This window comes from Theropithecus gelada, chromosome 4 (genome assembly GCF_003255815.1).
Source record: "Theropithecus gelada isolate Dixy chromosome 4, Tgel_1.0, whole genome shotgun sequence".
NCBI classification, from domain to species: domain Eukaryota; kingdom Metazoa; phylum Chordata; class Mammalia; order Primates; family Cercopithecidae; genus Theropithecus; species Theropithecus gelada.
In genome coordinates, this window is record NC_037671.1 from 143,204,980 (window position 1) to 143,228,571 (window position 23,592).

General features: G+C 42.1%; 1 protein-coding gene across 2 annotated transcripts in view; it reads right to left on the reverse strand.

Moving 5' to 3' along the window:
- CEP85L (centrosomal protein 85 like) overlaps positions 1-23,592 on the reverse strand; it is a 179,471-nt gene that overhangs the window by 135,788 nt on the left and 20,091 nt on the right. The window lies entirely within an intron of this gene.

Genomic DNA, 23,592 nt, shown 5'->3' on the forward strand with positions numbered 1-23,592 from the left:
CCACCACTTACCCAAAGTTAGCCTTTGGGTCAGAGGTTTCTGCAGTATAGTTGCTTCCATGGAGGCCAGAAAGATGTTACTGGATCCCACCAGTTACCCAAAGTTAGCCTTTGGGTCAGGGGTTTTGCAAGTGTAGTCCCTTCTATGGTCGCCAGAAATACGTTACAGGAAAGGGGTCCTGATCCAGACCCCAAGAGAGGGTTCTTGGATCTCATGCAAGAAAGAAGCCAGGGCGAGTCCACAAGGCAAAGTGAAAGCAAGTTCATTAAGAAAGTAAAGGAATAAAAGGATGGCTGCTCTATAGACAGAACAGCCTACAGGAGCTCTTTAGGCACCAGAGACTCTATTTCCTTGTCAATTGTATTACAAACATTTGCTTCCAGTATGTGTCTCTTTTATTTTGTATCTTTTATCAATGTTCAATTTCTTTAAATTTTTATTAAATGTTTTGTGACTTAAGAACATTTCTGCCGGGCGCCGTGGCTCACGCCTGTAACCCCAGCACTTTGGGAGGCCGAGGCAGGCGGATCACAAGGTCAGGAGATCGAGACCATCCTGGCTAACATGGTGAAACCCGTCTCTACTAAAAATACATAAAATTAGCTGGGCGTGGCGGCATGCACCTGTAGTCCCGGCTACTCGGGAGGCTGAGGCAGGAGAATGGCGTGAACCCGGGAGGCGGAGCTTGCAGTGAGCCAAGATCGTGCCACTGCACTCCAGCCTGGGTGACAGACCGAGACTCCGTCTCAAAAAAAAAAAAAAAGGAACATTTCTGACCTAAGAATATAAAATTAATCTCATATCTCCTAGATTTTTAAAGGAAATCAATAGCTCTTTATTCCATCTCAAATTTGTTATAGTTTGAGGTAGAGATCTACTACCACTGTTTTCAGGCCTAATATTTTCCTACTGCTTTAAAATGCTATCTTTATATCACATATTAAATATCCATATATGCATGTGTTTTTAAAAATTAAGTTAATATGCCTGCTACAGAAATGTGTTATACATATAAACATGTATATATGTATATGGAGGTATTTTTGCCAAATGGTGGAACAGAAATTCTAGGTTTTTGTTTTATTCTCTGATTTGTTTGGCTCATACCATAAATTGGCAGGACTTTTATTAATTATGTGTGTTCTTTCCAACACAGAAAAAAGGCCCCCACAAAAGCCTTCTTTACTTCTTTAAATGCCCATGGAGATCAAACCTAATCCTAAGCTTACCTTAATGGCTAAATCTCCTTGGAGAATAAACTAATTCTAGGAACTTCAGGTGGTATGAATTAGATTATGTGAATCATTTCAAAATAAAAATTATTTTTTAAAGAAATCTAATATATAGATCTTTTAGAAAAAGAAAGCAAATCATAAAACATGTATGGAATGATCAGTTTATTTAAAAGCCTGTGTGTATGTGAATAAATGAACAGCAAGAGGTCTAGAAGAACATACAACACATTAGTAACACTGGCGACCTCTTGAAAAGCAAGAATTAAAGAAGGAAACGAAATAAAGGGAGACTTCTTTTTTTGCTCCATATAATTTTTCAGAATAATTCTATGTGGCGTCAAATTTTTCAGATCTATGAATAATACCTGAAATATGAATTTGCTTTTAAAACAATGTTCACCTTTATGCTTTTGTAAATGTGTATTACCTTTATAAATCAGGAAAAATGAGAAGAAATACATAATAGTAGTTGGCATTAAGGACAAGTTTGACAATCTCTTTCTAAGTTCTTTTTCTCTTCATTTTCTTTTTCACTTACACCTATATGACAGGATTTCTGGTTCAAGATCACTGCCTGAGTATACACACATATATTCCCTCCCTTCCAAGACCCAGTGAAATGACAAAAAGTAAAACACAGAAACACACAGAAACCCACACCAGTGAACAATATGGGACCATCAAGCGAAAGAGATTAGAACACAATTCCTGACAACAGAAAACAAAGGGTGTCAAATATTGAAGCAGAACAGAAGAATGTACACTGCAACTTCAGAAATACCAGGTTCAAAACCAGGATTGAAAAAAACAAAAACAAAACAAAACGTAGGTAGAAACAGGAACCTTAACTGAGAGTTTACATATTCATTGTTACATTCAACAAAATTGAACACCCAGTACAAACCAGTTCCTGTTCTATGAAACAAACAATAGGCAAACCCAAAATAAAGCAGCGGGCACAAAATTGTGAGGGTGGCAACAGAAATATCACTTCAGATAAGTCAGTTAGGAAACATTTCTAGGGAAAAAAAAATGAGAAGAGAGACGTAAGAAAACATAAGGGAGCAAGGAAGGAGAACAAGAATCACTTCTTAAGCAATGATAATGATGCAAATTGTGCTAAGCTATTTAAAAGTCATCATATTAAATCACCACCACACATAGAGTTATCTCCAATTTAGAGATTTTTTATTTTAAAAGTGAGGCTCAAAGAAGTGCGAAATTATTCAAGGTTGTACAGATAACAAGTAATAGCAGGTTTTAAATGCAGCTCAAGCTCTTCATCAAATTCATAACACTAATTTTATCTTTTGGGAACCTACACCCATGCTAACAAAAGCCAAGTGGGGTACCTAGACTTCTAAACTTGCCAGGCTGTAATAAAACACCCTAAAAGTGCCACCATAATAGTATCAAAGAAAGGTCAAATAGGGAGACAGGGCCTTTACTCCTGTCTAGCAATATGAGGACACCCCTTCCCCTCTACCCTTAGGTGGTATCAGAGGAGGCCTGGTTGAGACTGAGGACTTTCACCATCACTGAGTAATAATAAGGCAACCCACACTGTGGTGTCAGTGGTGATAACCTGGGAATTCTGGACTTCCACCCCTACCCAGCAGTAACAAGGTGCTCTTCCTTATCCCTCAAGTATCAGCAAAGGCCATGTGGGAAATTGGGACTTACATCTCCACCTGGCAATAAGGAGACAGTGCCCCATCACTTTCAACTACAAGACCCAAAGAAATCCACCCAAAGGCGCATGATAATTAAATTTCTGAAAACTGAAGAAAAACAAACAAACAAAATATTGAAATCAGCCAGGAAAAAAAAAAAAAACGGCAACCTATCAACGGGGGAGGGAGGGCACAAAACAATTCAAATGACAGCAGATTTGTCATCAGAAATCACAGTGGTCAAAAAGAAGTAGAAAAATATTTTCAAGTGGTAAAAGAAAAGAAGTGTCAGACTAGAAATGTGTACCCAGTAAAATTATCCTCAAAGAATCAAGAGGAAGTCAAGACATTCTCAGTTAAAAGAAAACTAAGATAATTTGTCATTGGAGATCTAAAAGAATGAAGAATGACTAAAGGAGGTTCTCTAAACAGAAAGGAAGCAATAAAAAAAGAAACCTTGGAACATCACAAAGGAAGAAAAAACACAAGAAACAAAATTATGAATAAATAAAATAGGCTTTCCTTCTGCTCCTGAGTTTCTTAAATTATGTTTAATGGGTGTTTGATGTGGTTATAAATATATGTAGAGGAAATATGTGAAACTATTTTATTATAAATGAAGGAGGCTAAAGGGATATAAAAAGAGGCAAGATTTCTCCACTCCACTCAAACTGGTAAAATAACATCAGTAAACTGTGATACATATGTATATCTAATGTACCAAGAGCAATGTATATAAAAATACCTAAAGCAACTATTAGAAGAACTACACAAAGAGAGACACTCAAAAACACAGATGAATCCAAATGGAATTCTAAAAATGTTCAAGTAACCCACAGGAAGACAGATAATGAAAACAGAAATGGAGAACAAATAGAAAGACTTAAGTATTAACATAAATAATTACATTAAATATAAATGGTCTAAATGTACCAATTAAAAGATAGAAATTGGTACAGAAGATTGATGAGAAACCATGACCCAACTACATGCCGTTAGAAGTCATTTACCTCAAATAATAATATAGATAGGTTGTATGTAAAAGGATATAAAACATATGCCATGTGAACATTAATTTAAAAAAAAGCATGTTGGCTATATTAATATCAAATAAAGTAAGCTTAGGAGAAAAGAAAATTACCAAAGACAGAGAGGGACATTATATAATGATAAAAGGGCCTATCCACCAAGAAGTAATAGCAATTCTAAATGTATACACACCAAACAATGTGGCTGCAATACATAAAGCAAAAACATAGAAATAAAAGAATACACAAATCTATAATAATATAGATTTTTAAACACTCGTCTTTCAACAACTGAGAGAAATACTAGACAGAAAATCATCACGTATACAGAACTCAACATAACAAGATCTAATCAACATTTATAGGACATTCCCCCACTACAAGAGCAGAATACACATTCTTTCCAAGTACCCACAGAACATATATCAAATATACCATATGGTGGGCCCAAAAACAAATGTCAACAAATTTAAAGGACTGAAATCACATGAAGTGTTTCTAGCTACAATGGAAAAACTAGAAATTAATAACAGAAAGACAGCAGGAAAATCTCCAAACACTTTGAAACTAAACAACACACTTACAGTCCTGAGTAGCAAAGAGGAAGTCATAAGGTAAATTACAAAAAATACACTGAACTGAACTAAAATGAAAATATAAAATATCAAAATTTGTGGGACACAGCTAAAGCAGTTCCAAGAGGAAAATTTATAATAGCATATTTTAAAAGTGGAAAACTCTCAAATCAGTAATCTAATCTGCTAACAAGAACCTAGAAAAAAAGAAGAGTTCAACAGACCAAAAGCAAGTAGAAAAAAAGGAACTAACAAAGAGCAGAAATCGCTGAAATTGAAAACAGAAAACAAATGAGAAAATTAATGTAACCAGGAGATGGTTCTTTGCAGAGATCAGTAAAATCAACAAACTGCTACCAAAACTGAAAAACAAGGCAGGAAGACACAAACTAACAATAACTGAAATGAGGCCAGGCATGGTGGCTCACCTGTACTCCCAGCACTCTGGGAGGCAGAGGTGGGCAGATCACCTGAGGTCAGGAGTTAGAGACCAGCCTGGCCAACAAGGAGAAATCCCGTCTCTACTAAAAATACAAAAATTAGCCAGGCAACGTGGTGTGTGCCTGTAATCCCAGCTACTCAAGAGACTGAGGTAGGAGAATCGCTTAACCCGGGAGGCGGAGGTTGCAGTGAGCCAAGATCGCGCCATTGTACTCCAGCCTAGGCAACAAGAGCGAAACTCCATCTCAGATAGATAGATACACAGACAGACAGGTAGACAGACAGATAAATTTATATTCTTAAAAGCAAATGTATTTCTATATTATAAATGCATTTCTAAATTTATTTCTGGGTTCTATGTCTCAAAACTTGAAAATATAATACGATTTACAATCACTCCAAAAACATAAAATATTTAGGTGTAAATCTGTCTGTATAGAAAATGTATGTTAAAAACTATACAACACTGGTGAGCAAAATAAAAAATCTAAATAAATGGAGAAGACACCATCTTCACAGATTGGAAAACTCACCAAGAAAAGACGTTATTTCTCCCCAATCTGACAAACAACAAAATTCCTATCGAATTCCCAGGAAGATTTTTTTGTATTCTTTTTTGTACGAACTCATAATTTTTATGAGTTTTACTTCCAGTACCTTGATTATTCTAAGCTTATTTTTTCTTTTTTCCTTTTTTTAACCAAATACCCAGACTTCAATATTCTAAGCTTATATAGAAAGGAAAAGAAACTAGAAGAGGTAACACAATCTGAAAAATGATACAGTAGACATAATAACTCTACCCAAAAAGTAAATAGGAAAAAAAAAAAAAAAAACTCAGTCTATGTCTCACTGTGCAATAAGGATTAATTAACTCAGCAAGTCTGGGTTTCCCACACCTTGCACATTCTGAGAAATATTTGGCCCTTGCCCAGCTCCCTAGGATGTAACCTCTAAGCCCTTGGAATGTCCAGCCTAGTAAGAAAGTCTTTCTTTACCTAGAGGTTTTAGGCCACTCCATATAGTCTATGCTAATAATGTGATTAATGGTGGGGACCTTGGACCAAATGGCATCAGTTGGAGGGCTGCAGATGGAGGTCATCCATGAGGGCAGTCAACCACACCTACATACCCACCTACCAAAAAACCGTGGACACCACAGAGCTCAGCTGACCTTACCTAGTTTTCAGTATTCCACATGTTCTCATACATCACTGCTGGAAGAAATAAACGCTGTGCACATGACTTCACAGTGATAGGACAACTATAAATTTGGGCCTGGTGTCTCCTGGACCCTGTCCTTTGCTTCTTTTTCCATCACTGACTTAAATCTGTATCCTTTAGCTGTAACAAACCATAGCCATAAGTATAACAACTTTAAGTTCTGTGATTCTTTATGAAAATCAATTGAGTCTAGGAGAAGCCTTGGGGAATCCTAAACACACATTTATAAAAAATTAACTCAAAATGAATCACAAAGATAAAACATAAAATAAAATATTGAAGAAAAAAATGAGAAAATATCTTCAAGACGTAGAACTAGGCAAAGAGTTCTTAAACTTGACATAAAAAGCACAAACCATAGAGGGAGAAAAACCAGTACAGTGAATTTCAAATTTTAAAACTTGTGCTCCATGAGGCCAGGTATGGTGGGTCACGTCTGTAATCCCAACACTTTGAGAGGCAAAGCCCGGAGGATCACTTGAGCCCAGGACTTCGAGACCAACCTGGGCAACATCGTAGGACCCTGTTCCTACAAAAAACAAAACAAACAAACAAACAAAAAGCCAGGAATGGTGGCACAAGCCTGTAACCAAAGCTACCTGGGAAGCTGAAACAGAAGGATCACTTGAGACGAGGAGGTCAAGGCTGCAGTGAGCCATAATAGCACGACTGCACTCCAGCCAGGGTGACAGAGTGAGACTATCTTCAAAAAAACGGGGAAAAAAGGGAGTGGGATAGGGAACTTGTGCTCAGTGGCCAGATATGATGGTATGCACCTGTAATCCCGGCTACTCAAAAGGCTGAGGTGGAGACTGGGTATGGTGGCTCACAACTGTAATCCCAGCATTTTGGGAAGCCGAGGCAGGCAGATCACTTGAGGACAGGAGTTTGAGACCAACCTGTCCAACATGGTGAAACCCCATCTCTACTAAAGATACAAAAATTAGCTAGGCGTGGTGGCAGGCACCTGTAAACCCAGCTACTCGGGAGGCTGAGGCAGAATGCCTGAACCCATTAGGCAGAGGTTACAGTGAGTCAAGACTGCACCACCACACTCTGGCCTGGGCAACAGTGCAAGACCCTGTCTTTAAAAAAAAAAAAAAAGCCCAGGTGAAGTGGCTCACACCTGTAATCCCAGCACTTTGGGAGGCTGAGGCAGGTGGACCACGAAGTCAGGAGTTCGAGACCAGCCTGACCAACATGGTGAAACCCTGTCTCTACTAAAAGTAGAAAAATTAGCCAGGCATGGTGGTGCATGCCTGTAATCCCAGCTACTCAGGAGGCTAAGGCAGGAGAATCACTTGAACCCAGGAAGCAGAGGTTGCAGTGAGCCATGATCGCACCACTGCACTCTAGCCTGTGTGATGGAGCAAGACTCTCTCAAAAAAAAGAAAAAAGAAAAAAAGAAAGGCTGAGGTAGGAGGGGATCACTTGAGCCCAGGAGTTCAAGACCAGCCTGGGCAACGTAGCAAGCCCCAGTCTCTTAAAAAAAAAAAAAAAAAAAATTAAATTTTAAAAATAATAAAAACTTGCACTTTATAGGAGATGCAATTGAAAGTGAGAGGTGATGCCAGCTGGGCTTCCTGGGTCAAGTAAGGGCTTAGAAAACTGTAAAACTCATTCATTTCCTGCATCAGGACTTACTGCAGTTCTGGATAAATAATATTGAGGATATATGCTTAAAATATTCCTAACACCACGATTTGCTTATGTGTTTTCTTCCCCAAGAAAGCTATAAACAGCGATAATTTTAGCTGTAAGTTTTCCTTGTGTGCCCTCCCCCAAAACCAGGGTTAAAGAAAAGATTAACTGCCTGTTTTTCTGTGATCAGCAGACCTTATCTATCCTCCCAATTCCTTGTAAACATAGTTTGTAAGTTCTATAAGGTCCTGCTTTTCTTGCTGTGCAGCTGCAAGGACATAAAACAGGTAAGCATAAGTCGCAATTTCGGTTTTTCTCAATATCTAAGGCAGATCACTTAATAATTTACTGCCTTCGTTTCTTGCCCCTGTAACATGTTTCCCGCCTCATGTATCTCCCGCCTTACAGTTTACCCAAGCTAGCAGTGGCAACCCATTCAGGACCCCTTCCACGCGTGGAAGCTTTGTACTTTCGCTCTGCTCAATAAAACCTACAGCTCACTCTCTCTTGGTCCGAGACTCTGTCACTTGTCGCGGTCAGCCACCACACCAATTCTTTGGCGTGGCTAGGCAAAGAACCTTGGGTGTTACATCTTGGCGAGTCAGCCAGGAGACTCTAGGAAGAGTATCCCAATCACCACGCAGTGAGTACCCTCGGACCTCTTTCGCTTGCTATTCTGTCCTGTCCTTCCTTAGAATTCGGAAGCTAAACACTGGGCACCTGTCGGCCAGTTAAAGGCAATTAGCATGACCACGGGACTAAAGACAGGGGCGTCACGCTTTCTGGGAAAGGCTCTCTGACAACCCCCAACCCTTTGAAGTCGGGCACATTGGTTTGCCCGGAACCAGTTCTAACTCTTTCACTTTCCGTCGTGGTCCCGAAGTACACCCGGGAGTGCTCAGCAAACGCCATAGTCTCCCAGATATCCTGGTTGAGACCATGGCCCCACCAGAGGCTCCCACAGCACGGATTACTAAGCATGAGACAGCCACATCTTCTGACCCCTGCCTCCTGGGTCCAAATATCTGCCGGTTAGACTTCTTTCCTCAGCTCGTAAGCAAGATTATTTCCACTAGACAGGACCAAGAATCCCTATTTAGGAGCCTTAAGTTTTTAAGGTGGCGTCCAGAGGTTCCCTGTCCGTGGCGCCCTCCGGAATTTAGGCAGGTGTTGCCATCTGACTGCCACTTTGAAAGGCCAGTTCCCACCACTGCGTATGGTCTCCCACATCAGGATAATTTGAAGACAGATCTGTAATTTCCATGTGGATGGTAGAGGCCCTAGGACATTTCCTTCATTGTTCCCCAGATGAACTTCCCTTTTTTTTGGTGCCTCTCAAGTACAATCTGTGGTGTGTGGGTACGTCCCTTAGAGCAGCTGAATTGCTATTTCAACCATTCCATCATGGGTATTGGAAGGAAGAAAATATAGTCATCTGAGATACAGGATACTGGTACCACCTTAAGAGGGGGGCTTACTCCTGTGACGTAAAGTGGGGACAAAAGGCTAGAATACAGCAGTTGTTCTGTCGACCCTGGCCTAGAGGACATCAACCACCCCTTTTGAGCTTACTAAGCCTCCTGTCGCTAATTCAGAGATTTCTCCTTCAAGGACAGTTTTATGGCCAGGCCCACGTACACTGGGCCTTGGCATGCAAGCATCAGTGGTTACCCCGACCCAGGCCTTGCCACCCTGGAACAGATAGGACGCACTGGCAAAGGGACCACAATAAATCCAACAGTCCTCATGCCCCATCTAGTGGTCAATGGATGCACAGCAGGGGGCAAGGACGATTTCCATTCTGCTGGTAAGCATGGTTAAATCCAGTAAATGGAAGGCTCAGGGACGACCATGCACTCCAAGCACAATTGGACTTGACCCTTGGCGGGGTGCCCTAAGGGGAAGACGAGTCCCTAAGACTAACTAGGTGTGCGGGTATACCTGTGTTTAAAATTCCAGATGGGCACCACACCTTCAAAACCAGACACTCCCTTAAGATGTATCCAGAATAAATGGGACAAGTTCGACCCTGAGACCTTAAAAAAGCAGCAGCTGATGTTCTTCTGCACCAATGCCTGGCCTCGGTACTCCTCACAAAACAGAGAAACTTGGCCCCCCTGAGGGAAGTGTTAATTATAACACCATTCTACAACTATATCTTCTCTGTAAACGGGAATGTAAATGGAGTGAAGTCCCTTACTGTAAGTACAGGCTTGCTTTACCCTTCGTGACAATACTGCTGTATGCCAAGCCTGCAAGATTTGCCCAAATGACAAAAACCCACAGTTGCCTCCATGCTCAGGGCCTCTTTCCTCAGCCCTACTCTCCTCCCTCACTGACTCTCCTCCATCCAGCCCCACCCAAGTGTTAGAGGCACACCGAAAAGAAAACGTAAACTCTGCAAACCAGGCACCCAAACTATGTCCCTTACAAGCAGTAGGACGAGAATTTAGGCCCACCCATGTGCATGTCTCTTTCTCACTCTCAGATTTAAAACAAATAAAGGCAGACACAGGGAAATTCTCAGATGATCCCAATAACTATATAGATGTCTTACAAGGGTTAGGGCAGTACTTTGATCTAGCATGGAACGACATCATGTTGCTCCTTAGTCAGACCTTAAGTCCTACTGAAAAGGAGGCAGCTTTAGCGGCAGCCCAGCATTTTAGGGATTTATGGTATCTCAGTGAGGTAAACACATCAAATGGCCCCAGGGGAGAAGGAGACCACAAAAGACGTCCCCACTGTAGACCCTCATTGTGATACCGACTCAGATCATGGAGACTGGAGCCGCAGGCATTTGCTAACTTGTGTCTTGGAAGGGTTAAGAATAGGAAGAAGCCTATGAACAACACAATGCTATCCACAATTACACATGGAAAAGAGGAAAACCCTGCAGCTCTTCTAGAAAGGATGCAGGAGGCTCTAAGAAAGTATACCTCCCTAACTCTAGATTCCCTGGAAGGCCAACTTATTCTAAAGGATAAATTTATCATCCGATCAGCAGTTGATATTAGAAAACTCCAAAAGTCTGCCTTAGGCCCAGAACAAAATTTGGAGGCATTATTAAACCTGGTGACCTTGGTGTTCTATTTTTATAGAACCTATTTTATAGGACCGAGAGAAACAGGCCAAAAGGGAAAAGTAAGATAAGCGAAAGACCGCAGCCTCGGTCATGGCCCTCAGACAAGCAAACCTTGGAGTTCTAAGAGCTCAAAAAATGGAGCAGGACAATCGTCTGGTAGGGCTTGTTATCAGAGCGGTTTGCAAGGACACTTTTAAAAAGACTATCCAACAAAAAACAAACAGCCCCCTCGCCCATGTCCAATATGCCAAGGAAATCACTGGAAGGTGTACTGCCCCAGACGATGAAGGCTCTCTGGGCCAGAGGCCCCCAGCCAGATTATTCAGCAACAGGACTGAGGGTCCCCAGGGCAAGCGTCAGCTTATACCACCCTCACAGAGCCCCAGGTAAGCTCAACCATTAAGGGCCAGGAAATCGATTTCCTCCTGGACACCAGCACGGCCTTCTCACTGTTAATCTCCTGCCCTGGATGGTTATCCTCAAGATCCATTACCATCCGAGGAATCCTAGCACAGCCTGTAACCAGATATTTCTCCCACCTCCTCAGCTGCAATTGGGAGACCTTGCTCTTTTCACACGTCTTTCTTGTCATGCCTGAGAGTCCCACACCCTTATTAGGGAAGGACATATTAGCCAAAGCTGGAGCTATTATCTACATGAATACGGGGGGACAAGTTACCCATTTGTGTACCTTACTCGAGGAGGGAATCAACCCTGAAGTCTGGGCATTGGAAGGACAATTCGGTAGGGCAAAAAATGCCCATCCAGTTCAAATTAGGCTAAAAGACCCCACCACTTTTCCTTATCAAAGGCAATATCCCCTAAGGCCTGGAGTTCATAAAGGACTAGAGGATATTATCAGGCGTTTAAAAGCTCAAGGCTTAGTGAGAAAATGCGACAGTCCCTGCAACACCCCAATCCTAGGAGTACAAACACCAAATGGTCAGTGGAGACTAGTGCAAGACCTCAGAATCATCGATGAGGCAGTAATTCATTTATATCCTGCTGTACCCAACTTCTATACCCTGCTCTCTCAGATACCAGAGGAAGGAGAATGGTTCAGTTCTGGACCTCAAGGATGCCTTCTCCTGCATTCCCCTGCACGCTGACTCCCAGTTCCTCTTTGCCTTTGAGGATCCTACAGACCACATGTCCCAACTTTCATAGATGGTCTTGCCCCAGGGGTTTAGGGATAGCCCTCATCTGTTTGGTCAGGCACTGGCCCAAGACCTAGGCCAATTCTCAAGTCCAGGCAGTCTAGTCCTCCAATATGTGGATGACTTACTTTTGGCTACCAGTTTGGAGACCTCATGTCAGCAGACTACTCTAGATCTCTTGAATTTTCTAGCTAATAGAGGGTACAAGGTATTTAAGTCAGAGGCCCAGCTCTGCCTACAACAAGTTAAATATCTAGGCCTAATCCTAGCCAAAGGAACTAGGGCCCTCAGCAAAGAACAAATTCAGCCTATACTGGCTTACCCTCGCCCTGAGACATTGAAACAGTTGCGGGGATTCCTTGGAATCACAGGCTTTTGCCGACTGTGGATCCCTGGATACAGTGAGATGGCCAGGTCACACTATATTCTGATAAAGGAGACCCAGAGGGTGAATACCCATCTAGTAGGATGGGAACCAGAGGTGGAAGCAGCCTTCAAAACTTTAAAACAGACCCTAGTACAAGCTCCAGCCCTAAGTCTCCCCACAGGACAAAATTTCTCTTTATATGTCAGAGAGAGAGCAGAAATAGCTCTTGGAGTTCTTACTCAGACCCAGGGAACAGCCCTACAATCAGGGGCATACCTAAGTAAGGAAACTGACGTAGTAGCAAAAGGCTGACCTCACTGTTTATGGGTGGTTGCAGCAGTGGCCATCTCAGTATCAGAGACTATCAAAATAATACAAGGAAAGGATCTCACTGTCTGCACTACTCATGATGTAAGTGGCATATTAAATGCTAAAGGAAGTTTGTGGCTCTCAGATAACCCCCTACTCAAACACCAGGCACTAATCTTTGAAGGACCAGTGTTTCAAATACGCACGTGTGCAGCCCTCAACTCTGTCACTTTTCTCCCAGAGGATGTGGAGCCAATAAAGCATAACTGCCACCAAATTATCGCCCAGACTTATGCTGCCCGGGAGTATCTCTCAGAAGTCCCCTTAACTGGCCGGGCGCGGTGGCTCAAGCCTGTAATCCCAGCACTTTGGGAGGCCGAGACGGGCGGATCACGAGGTCAGGAGATCGAGACCATCCTGGCTAACACGGTGAAACCCCGTCTCTACTAAAAATACAAAAAAAAAACTAGCCGGGCGAGGTGGCGACGCCTGTAGTCCCAGCTGCTCGGGAGGCTGAGGCAGGAGAATGGCGTGAACCCGTGAGGCGGAGCTTGCAGTGAGCCGAGATCCCGCCACTGCACTCCAGCCTGGGCGACAGAGCGAGACTCCGTCTCAAAAAAAAAAAAAAAGAAAAGAAGTCCCCTTAACTAACCCTGACCTTAACCTGCATACTGATGGAAGTTCATTTATAGAAAATGGGGTACAAAGGGCAGGCTATGCCATAGTTAGCAATGCAACAGTACTTGAGAGTAAACTTCTTCCCCCAGAGACCAGCACCCAGTTAGCAGAACTAGTGGCACTTACCTGAGCCTTAGAACTGGAAGAAGGAAAAAGAATAAATGTGTAGATAGATAGCCGGTATGCTTATCTAGTTCTACATGCCCATGCTGCAATACGGAAAAAGAGGGAGTTTATAACCTCCGGGGAGACAACCATTAAGTACCACAAGGAAATCATGAAATTATTGCACACAGTGCAGAAACCCAAGGAGGTGACAGTCTTACACTGCCAGGGTCATCAAAAAGGTGAAGGAGAAGCAGCAGAAGGAAACCACTGAGCAGACGCTGAGGCCAAAACTGCTGCTAAGCAGGACTTCCCTTTAGAACTGTCCATGGAAGGGCCCTTAGCATGAAGCAACCCCCTCCAGGAGGTTAAGCCCCAGTATTCCCCAACCGAAACAGAATGGGGACTCTCGCAGGGACATAGTTTTCTCCCCTCAGGGTAGTTAGCGACAGAAGAGGGAAAGGTGCTCATACCTGAAGCCAGCCAGTGGAAAATACTTAAGACCCTCCACCAAACTTTTCATATAGGTATTGAAAGTACCCATAAGATGGCCAAATCCCTATTTACAGGGCCAAACCTTCTCAAAACCATCCGGCAGGTAGTCAAGGCCTGCAAGGTGTGCCAAAAAAATAATCCCTTGGTCCATCATAAGGCCCCTCTCGGGGAACAAATAGGGCACTATCCTGGACAGGACTGGCAGTTAAACTCCACCCATATGTCTAAGTCAAGGGGATTTCAATACTTGTTGGTCTGTGTTGATACCTTTACAAATTGGGTGGAAGCCTTCCCCTGCAGAACAGCGAAGTACCAAGAAGTAGTTAAAATTTTACTTCACGAAATAATTCCTAGATTCAGACTTCCCCAAAGCTTACAGAGCGACAATGGTCCAGCTTTTAGAGCTACAATAACTCAAGGAATTTCCAAGGCACTAGGAATACAACATCACCTTCACTGTGCTTGGAGGCCACAATCCTCAGGGAAGGTCAAAAAGGCAAATGAAACACTAAGGAGACATTTGAGAAAGCAACTCCCATGGCCCACTCTCCTGCCCATGGCCTTGGTAAGAATCTGAAATTCCCCTCACAGAATGGGGCTCAGTCCATACGAAATGCTGTACGGATGGCCTCTTCTCACAAATGACCTCCTGCTCAATCAGGAAACGGCCAATTTGGTCAAAGATATAACTTCTCTAGCAAAATATCAACAAAACCTTAAAACTTTACCCAAAGGGTGTGACAGGAAAAAAGGAAGAGAGTTGTTCCAACCAGAAGATCTAGTATTGGTCAAGTCCCTCCCCTCTACCTTCCCATCTACGGATCCCTTGTGGGAGAGACCATACTCAGTAATCCTCTCTATCCCCACTGCAGTTAAGGTGGCAGGAGTGGAATCCTGGATTCACCACACCCGAGTTACACCTTGGACACCCTCTGAGGAACTTACAGGACTATCAGCTCAGGAGTCTCAAGATCAGCCAGACCAGCCTTGATACACCTGTGAGCCATCGGAGGCCCTGCTTCTCCTATTTCAGAAGGAAGCACCCCAGGCTAAAAAGACTCCTACAGTTAATCCTAAAGAAGAAAAACTCATCTCTACCTAAAAGAAGATAAGTAGAAAACCTACATGATCTTTGACCTCTCTCCTTGCTCTCTCTAATGGAGTCCTTATACTGTTTCATCACATTAAACAGTATACTATCCATACTCTTTGCAGTAGGATCACATACTGTAGCTCCTGCCGGGACAAAAATCCTGATCACATCAACCTTTTTTCTATTGTCCTTCCTTTTAACACAATTTACTCCTTCTTCCCTCCTCCTTTCCACTACTGCTCCACCTAAAGTGCCATGACTCCGTTTATAAGGATCTCCTCTAAGTTTCTTCTAACTCTCCTAATACTAAGTATTCTTTCTGCCACCTCTTCATCCCTCCCTTGCTGCACTTGCTTCTCTAATGCATGCTCTCCTCCCCTTCCCAGAAACACTGATGCAGTCAGCTTCGAAAGGATGTTCTTTAAAACTAAATCAGGCTTCACTACCCACCTATATGAAAAAGGAATGTTATAGTCTGCTTCTCTCTGCTCCCACAATGGCTGTACATACCACCAAGGAAAAATGACCCAGTCCAACTGTCCCGATGCCATAGGGACCACCCAGTGTTGGACATATTACACCCATGTGGGTATAACTGATGAAGGAGGTGTCCAGGATAAAGCCAAAAAACATGTCCAACAAGTAATTAAAAACATGGTCCAACCATCGAACACTCCAAGTCCATATAACAAATTAGACCTTTCCAGGTTACAAAAACTCTTGACTCTCATTCCCATCTCTGGAGTCTATTTAACGCCACACTCACAGGAATGCAGAAGGCCTCTCCTGACAATCCAACTAACTATTGGATGTGTCTTCCCTTGCATTTCCAACCATATGTTCCCAGTAGTCCCTGTCCCAGGACACTGGAACCTATCCACCTTAGTCCTAAACACCACCGGGACAATTGGCTCCTTAGTCACCAATCTCCCACCCATACAAGGCCTCAAATCTCACATGTATAAATTTCAACATGCCTCCAAATAGAAACATCTCCCAATGTCAATCCTGGATACTGGTGACCTCAGGTTTCACGTGTCTAATTTCAGACATCTTTTTCATCTGTGCTAACACAGCTTATTCGTGTCTAAATGGCACCCCAAAAGAGTTATGCTTTCTCTCATTTCTAGCACCCCCCATGTTCATTTATACTGAAGAAGAGTTGCAAAGTCTCCTTATACCCCAGTCCCACCAAGCACAAGCTCCTATTCTCCCTTTTATGGTAGGAGCCAGAATACTGGGCAGGCTTGGGACTGGAATTGGAGGTATAACCTCCTTCATCCAATTCTATTATAAAATATCACAAGAATTAAATGATAATATGGAACGGGTTGCTAACTCCCTGATGACCCTACAAAGCCAGCTTAATTCTCTAACTGAGGTGGCCCTCCAAAACCGAAGGGCCCCAGACTTATTAACAGCTAAAAGAGGAAGAACCTGCCTCTTCTTAGGGGAAGAATGTTGCTGCTTCATCAACCAGTCAGGAATTATTGCCGAAAAGGTCCAGGAGCCAAGGGAACGAATAGAATGTAGAAAGAAAAGAGTTCCAACTCTGAGGACCCTGGAGTATATTTCACCAGCGAGTATCTTGACTTCTCCCCTTTCCAGGCCCTACATGTAACAGCCATCTTGCTATTACTCGCCTTTGGGCCCTATATTTTTAACCTCCTTGTCAACTTTGTTTCCTCCAGGATCAAGGCCATCAAGCTATAAATGGCCTTACAAATGGAACCTCAAATGAGTTTAACTCACAGTTTCTACTGAGGACCCTTGCATCAACCCACTGGTCTCCTGACTGGCCTAGAAAGTTCCCCTCTGGAGGATAATACAACAGCAGGGCCCCATCTTTGCCCCTAACCAGCAGGAAGTAGCTACAGCGGTCATCGCCCAGTTCCCAACAGCAGTTGAGGTGTCCTGTTTAGAGCGGGGACTGAGAGGCAATGCCAGCTGGGCTTCCTGGGTCGAGTAGGGGCTTAGAAAGCTGTAAAATTACTCATTTCCCATATCAGGACTTACTTCGGTTCTGGATAAATAACATTGAGGATATATGCTTAAAATATTCCTAACACGCGGATTTGCTTATGACTTTCTTCCCCAAGAAAGCTATAAACAGCGACAATTTTAGCTGTAAGTTTTCCTATGTGCCCCACCACCGAAACCAGTTAAAGAAAAGATTAACTGCCCATTTTTCTGTGATCAGCAGACCCGATTCCTTGTAAACACAGTTTGTAAGTTCTATAAGATCCTGTTTTTCTTGCTGTGCAGCTGCAAGGACATAAAACAGGTAAGCATAAGTCACAATTTCAGGTTTTCTCAAAATCTAAGGCACGTCACAAAATAATTTACCGCCTTTGTTTCTCGATCCTGTAATATGCTTCCCGCCTCACGTATCTCCTGCCTTAAAGAGTTTAAAAGGCAATCACCCAAGCTAGCAGTGGCAACCCATTCAGGACCCCTTCCACACTGTGGAAGCTTTGTACTTTCGCTCTGCTCAATAAAACCTACAACTCTCTCTCTCAGTCCGAGTCTCTGTCACTTGCTGCAGTCTGCCGCCACACCAATTCTTTGGCGTGGCTAGGCGAAGAACCTTGGGTGTTACAAAAGGATAAAAAGACAAGATAGAGAGTGGAAGAAAATATTTGCAAACAACATATCCAACAAAGCAGTAGTATCTAAAATATAGAGAGAACTCTCAAATTCAACAGTAAAGAAGAAAACTTCCGGATACAGTGGCTCATGTCTGTAATCCCAGCACTTTGAGAGGCCAAGGTGGGTGGATCACTTAAGGCCAGGGGTTCGAGAACAACCTGGCCAAAAGGTGAAACCCCCATCTCTACTAAAAATTAGCCAGGCATGGTGGCAGGTGCCTGTAATCCCAGCTACTCACGAGGCTGAGGCAGCAGAATCGCTTGAACCTGGGAGGCGGAGGTTACAGTGAGCCAAGATCCCGCCACTGCACTCTTACCTGGGTGACAGAGCAAGACTCCATCTCAAAAAAAAAAAAAAAAAAGAAACAATACAATCAGAACATGGGTAAAAGGCATGAAGAGACATTTCATGATTGAAGAAATTTTCTTCATTCCTTCATGATTTGAAGAAAACAGACAGGTGGGAAAATAAGCATATGAAAACTTGGTCAATTTACAGGGATTAAGACCTGGTTTTCAGGCCAGCATGTGAGAAGCTTGAGAGACATCATCTAACTAGTAAAAAGCTAAACAAAGTGAAAAAGCAACAACTCTTCTTAAATCCCAAAGAGAACTGAGATCACAGTACAAACAGCTGCCCCTAAAACAGAAGAGAGCAACTAGGCAAATGCACATAATACAATTACTAGAGCTTGAAACTTGTGTGGGACACACCACCCGGCTGGGAAAACTTGAATTATAATTAATTGCTGGAGGCTGAGTATGAAGAAGTCTGAGGTTAAAAATTCTAAAATGACCCTGTCATAGGGAGGCTACCACACTTTTATGAGTTTTTCTTCCAGGAGTTTGACATGGTTCTCACAGCAAATATCAGAGAAAAATCCCCTCATGATTCCAGAAAAGGGAAGATAAAAGGGGCCATTTTGAAATATACCAGAGTACTCTGTTCTTAATAAGGCCTGCCCTCAGGAGAAACTATTTAACCAGACCCTAACCTCTTTGTAGTTTTAACAGAGCCTAACTTACCTTGGGGAAGAGAAATAACAAACTCCAGTCAATTCTAGCCTTCTGGGTGGTTAAAGGAAAATACCCAACTAAAGCTCCCTGTAGCCATCCTGTCCCACTCAAGTTAGAAAAACCAGGAAAAAACTGAGAAGCATTTGCGAAGTTAAAACCTAGGGGCACCAACTCACTAAAACGCTGAGGCCAAATCATAGGACACTTCCCCTCCCCACACACCTTACCATCACATTACTAAAGGTCTGTTCACCAGTTTCTTTTATCCAGTATCTCACAATCAGCTTTCAAAAAATAAAAAGTACAAGGCATACTTTAAGGCAAAAAAAAGAAAATAGTTTGAAGAAATAGAGCAGGCTTCAGGACTAGACTCAAATATGGCAAGAATCATGGAATTTCTAGACCGGGAATTAAAAAAACTATGATAAATAAGGTAAAGGCTCTAACTGAAAAAGTAGACATCATCCAAGAACAGATGGATAATGTAAACAGAGGGATAAAAATTCCAAGAATCAAAAAGAAATGCTACAGATCAAAAATACTCTAATAAATACTCTAATAGAAATGAAGAATGCCGGCCGGGCGCGGTGGCTCAAGCCTGTAATCCCAGCACTTTGGGAGGCCGAGACGGGCGGATCACGAGGTCAGGAGATCGAGACCATCCTGGCTAACCCGGTGAAATCCCGTCTAGTCCCAGCTACTCGGGAGGCTGAGGCAGGAGAATGGCGTGAACCCGGGAGGCGGAGCTACAGTGAGCTGAGATCCGGCCACTGCACTCCAGCCTGGGCGACAGAGCGAGACTCCGTCTCAAAAAAAAAAAAAAAAAAAAAAAAAAAGAAATGAAGAATGCCTTTAATGGGCTCATTAGTAGACTGTACTCAGCACAGAAATCTCTGAGCTTGAAGATGTGTCAACAGAAACTCTTAAAACTGAAAATAAAGAGAAAAAGGCTGGCAAAAATGGAACATAATTATTTACAAAAGAAAAAAAAAAGAAGAAGAAGAAGGCAGAGGCTGCAGTCAGCCAAGATCACACTGCTACACTCTAGCCTGGGCAACAGAGCAAGACTCCATCTCAAAAAAAAAAAAAAAAAAAATTGCATTATATCCAAGAATTGTGGGACAACTACAAAAGGTATGCCTTACACCCTTCACAAAATTTAACTCAAAACATATCACAAACCTAAATGTAAAACACAAAACTATAAAACTCCCAGAAAATAACATAATAGAAAACCTAGATGACGCTGGTTATGGCAATGATTTTTTAGATAAAACAACGGCACAATCCATGAAAGAAACAACTGATAAGCTTAACTTCAATAAAATAGAAAACATCTGCTCTGCAAAAGACAATGCCAAGAGAATAAGACAAGCCACAGAATGAGAGAAAATACAGTAGGCCCTCCATATCCGCAGGTTCCACATCTGCAGACTCAACCAACAACAGATCAAAAATATTAACAATAAAAATAATCAAACTTTAAAAACAATATAGTATAGCAACTATTTACACAGCACTTACATTGTATTCAGTATTGTAAGGAATCTAGAGATGATTTAAAGTACATAGAAGTGTGTAGATTATACGTAAATACTACACTATTGTATATAAAGGACTTCAGCATCCTCAGATTTTGGTATCAGGGGTCCTGGAACCAAGCCTCCATAATACCAAAGGATGCCTTTATTTGCAAAAGACATGTTCGATAAAGGCCTGTCATCCAAATATACAAAGAACTCTAAACTCAACAATAAGAAAACAAACAACCCAATTAAGAAATGGACTTTATAAAGACCTTTACAGAGACCTCATCAAAGATGATATACAGGCAGCAAACAAGTATATGAAAAGGTGTTCCACCTCATACATCATCAGGAAAATGCAAATTAAAACAACAAAATACTACACACGTATTAGAAAGGCAAAATCCAGAACACTGACAACACCAAATGCTAAGTAGGATGTGGAGCAACAGAACCTTCATGTATTGCTGGAATGCAAAATGGCACAGCCTCTTTGGAAGAAAGTCTGGCAGTTTTTTTTACAAAACTAAATATACAAAATTAAATACACACAAAACTAAATATATTTTTACCACATGATCCAGCAATTGAGCTCCTAAGTATTTAGGCAAGGGAGTTGGGGTCCAAAATAAAAGTCCTAAACCCTTCCGACAGACTACTGGACCCTCCTTTGGCTAAAAGACCCCAAAATTTTAAGTTAGCAGCCATGGCAAGACAGGAGGCTGTTCATGATCCATTTGCTTCCAACCCTTTCTAATAATCACTGGATGTTCTCAAAAGCCAGCGTGAGAAAACAAAAGTCCAAAAGACCCCTTCGTTCAAGTCATCTAAACACACCCCTCTCCTGTTTTCACAGTTTCAACATGACAACTATTTTAGGCCACAAAGATTTTCTTATTGATAAATGACTTTTGGAAAGGACTGGTTCTGGCCAGTCACCTGAGGATGCACAGTTTACGGACTTCTTCCCTACATTTCACCTTTTACATGTAGAACCTAATTATAATGCATTTAAATATAAAATCTCCACCCCAAAGTGATTATGGGAGGTATGTTACATATATGTGTAAATCTAAAACACACGTGTGTGGATCTCCTTCATGAATATTCATGGCTCCTTCTGTAACCTGTTGAATATAGCTGTATGCCTGGCCAATCATCAGCATAAATTCCTATCTTAAACCCTTACCCCACCCGACCCCACCCTGCCTGGAAATGCCTATCTCTCAGCTTCTGCTGAGACTATGCCTCCCTGTCTGTCAGAATGGCCTATAGAGGCTGCAAACCTTTGTGAGAAATGAAGCTCTCCTTTCCAAATCTATAAACCTCATCACTCTTCAGCTGACAGAGTTGAAAGCTGACGTTCACACAAAAACCTACACACAGCTGTTTACAGCAACATTCCTCATAATTGCCAAAACCTGGAAACAACCAAGATGTCCTTCAGTAGGTGAACGTTGATAAACTGTGGTACATCTAGACAATGGGATATTATTCAGCACTAAAAACAGAGGAGCCATCAAGCCATGAAAAGACATGGAGAAACTTAAATGCATATTACTAAGTGAGTAAAGCCAAATCCACAGAATATACAACAACAAGAATCAACCCTAATGCAGGGGGTCCCCAAACCCCAGGCCACAAACCAGCACTGGTCAGTGGCCTGTTGGGAGCCCGGCTGCACAGCAGGAGGTGAGCGGCTGCAGGTGAGTGAGGGGAGCTGAGCACTACCTCCTGTCAGATCAACAGCGGCATTAAATTCTCATAGAAGCGAGAACCCTATGGTGAACTGCACATGCAAGGGATGTAGGTTGTGTGCTCCTTATGAGAATCTAATGATAAATATAATGCAGTGCACTTGAATCATCCCAAAACCATCCACCCCACTCCACCCCACCCCACCCCACCCTAGTCCATGGAAAAACTGTCTTCCACCAAACCAGACCCTGGTGCCAAAAAGGTTGGGGACTGATACCCTAATGCATGAACAATGGGTGATAACAGTGTGTCCATGTAGATTCATCAATTGTAACAAACACACTATACTACTAGGAGATGATGATATTAGGAGGTTGTGCATGTGTGGGGACAAGAGATACATGCGAAATCTCTGGACCTCCCAATGAATTTTCCTGCTGCTCTAAAAAAACTGCTCTAAAAAAGAAAGTCTATTGTTTAAAATGAGACATCACTACCACAAGGAGATACCATTATACTATCAAAATGGCTACATTGTTTTACACCAAGTGGTAGCAAGGATAAAAAGAAAACTAGATCACTTATACATACATTGCTGATGGAAATGGTACAGTCACTCTAGAAAACTGTGTGACAGTGTCTTTAAAACCTAAATATGCAACTACTACACAATCCAGCAACTGCACTCCTGGGCCTCTACTCACCCAAAGAAATGAAGACATATGTTCATACAAAAACCTATACCCACATGTTTATAGCAACTTTATTCATAATAGTCAAAAACTGAAAACATCCCAAATGTTTTTCAATAAGTAAATGGTTAAACAAAGCGTATTCTCTCCAATACCACCATTACTGAATGCTACTCATCAATAAAAAGGAATGGACTGTTGGCACATGTGACAACTGGATGAAAATCCAGAGAAGCCAATTTCAAAGGTTATATATTGTTATGATTTCATTTATAAAGTATTCTTGAAAAACAAAACTACAGAAATGAAGAGTAAGTGGCTTCTAAGAGTTAAGAGATAAAGGAGACGGGGCAGAGAGAGAAGTGGGTGTGGGAAACATGAGGTATCTGGAAATGTTCTGAACCTCGGCTCTATCAATGTCAATACCTTGGTTACAACACAATTATTTCTTAAAACTGCATGTAAATCTATAATTATCTCAAAATAAGAAGTTTAGTTAAAAAGATGAAGGAAAAACTCTAATATGACTAGAGGGCCAATTTTTTTTTTTTTTTTTTTTTGAGACGCAGTCTCGCTCTGCCGCCTAGGCTGGAGTGCAGTGGCGCGATCTCAGCTCACTGCAATCTCCGCCTCCCAGGTTCACGTCATTTTCCTGCCTCAGCCTCCTGAGTAGCTGGGACTACAGGCGCCCGCCACCACGCCCGGCTAAATTTTTTTTTTTTTTTTTTTTTTGTACTTTTAGTAGAGACAGGGTTTCACCATATTAGACAGGATGGTCTCGATCTCCTCACCTCGTGATCCACCCGCCTCGGCCTCCCAAAGTGCTGGGATTATAGGCGTGAGCCAACTAGAGGGGCAATTTTTTTTATTTGATATACAGTAACACTGAACATTATTAAATATTC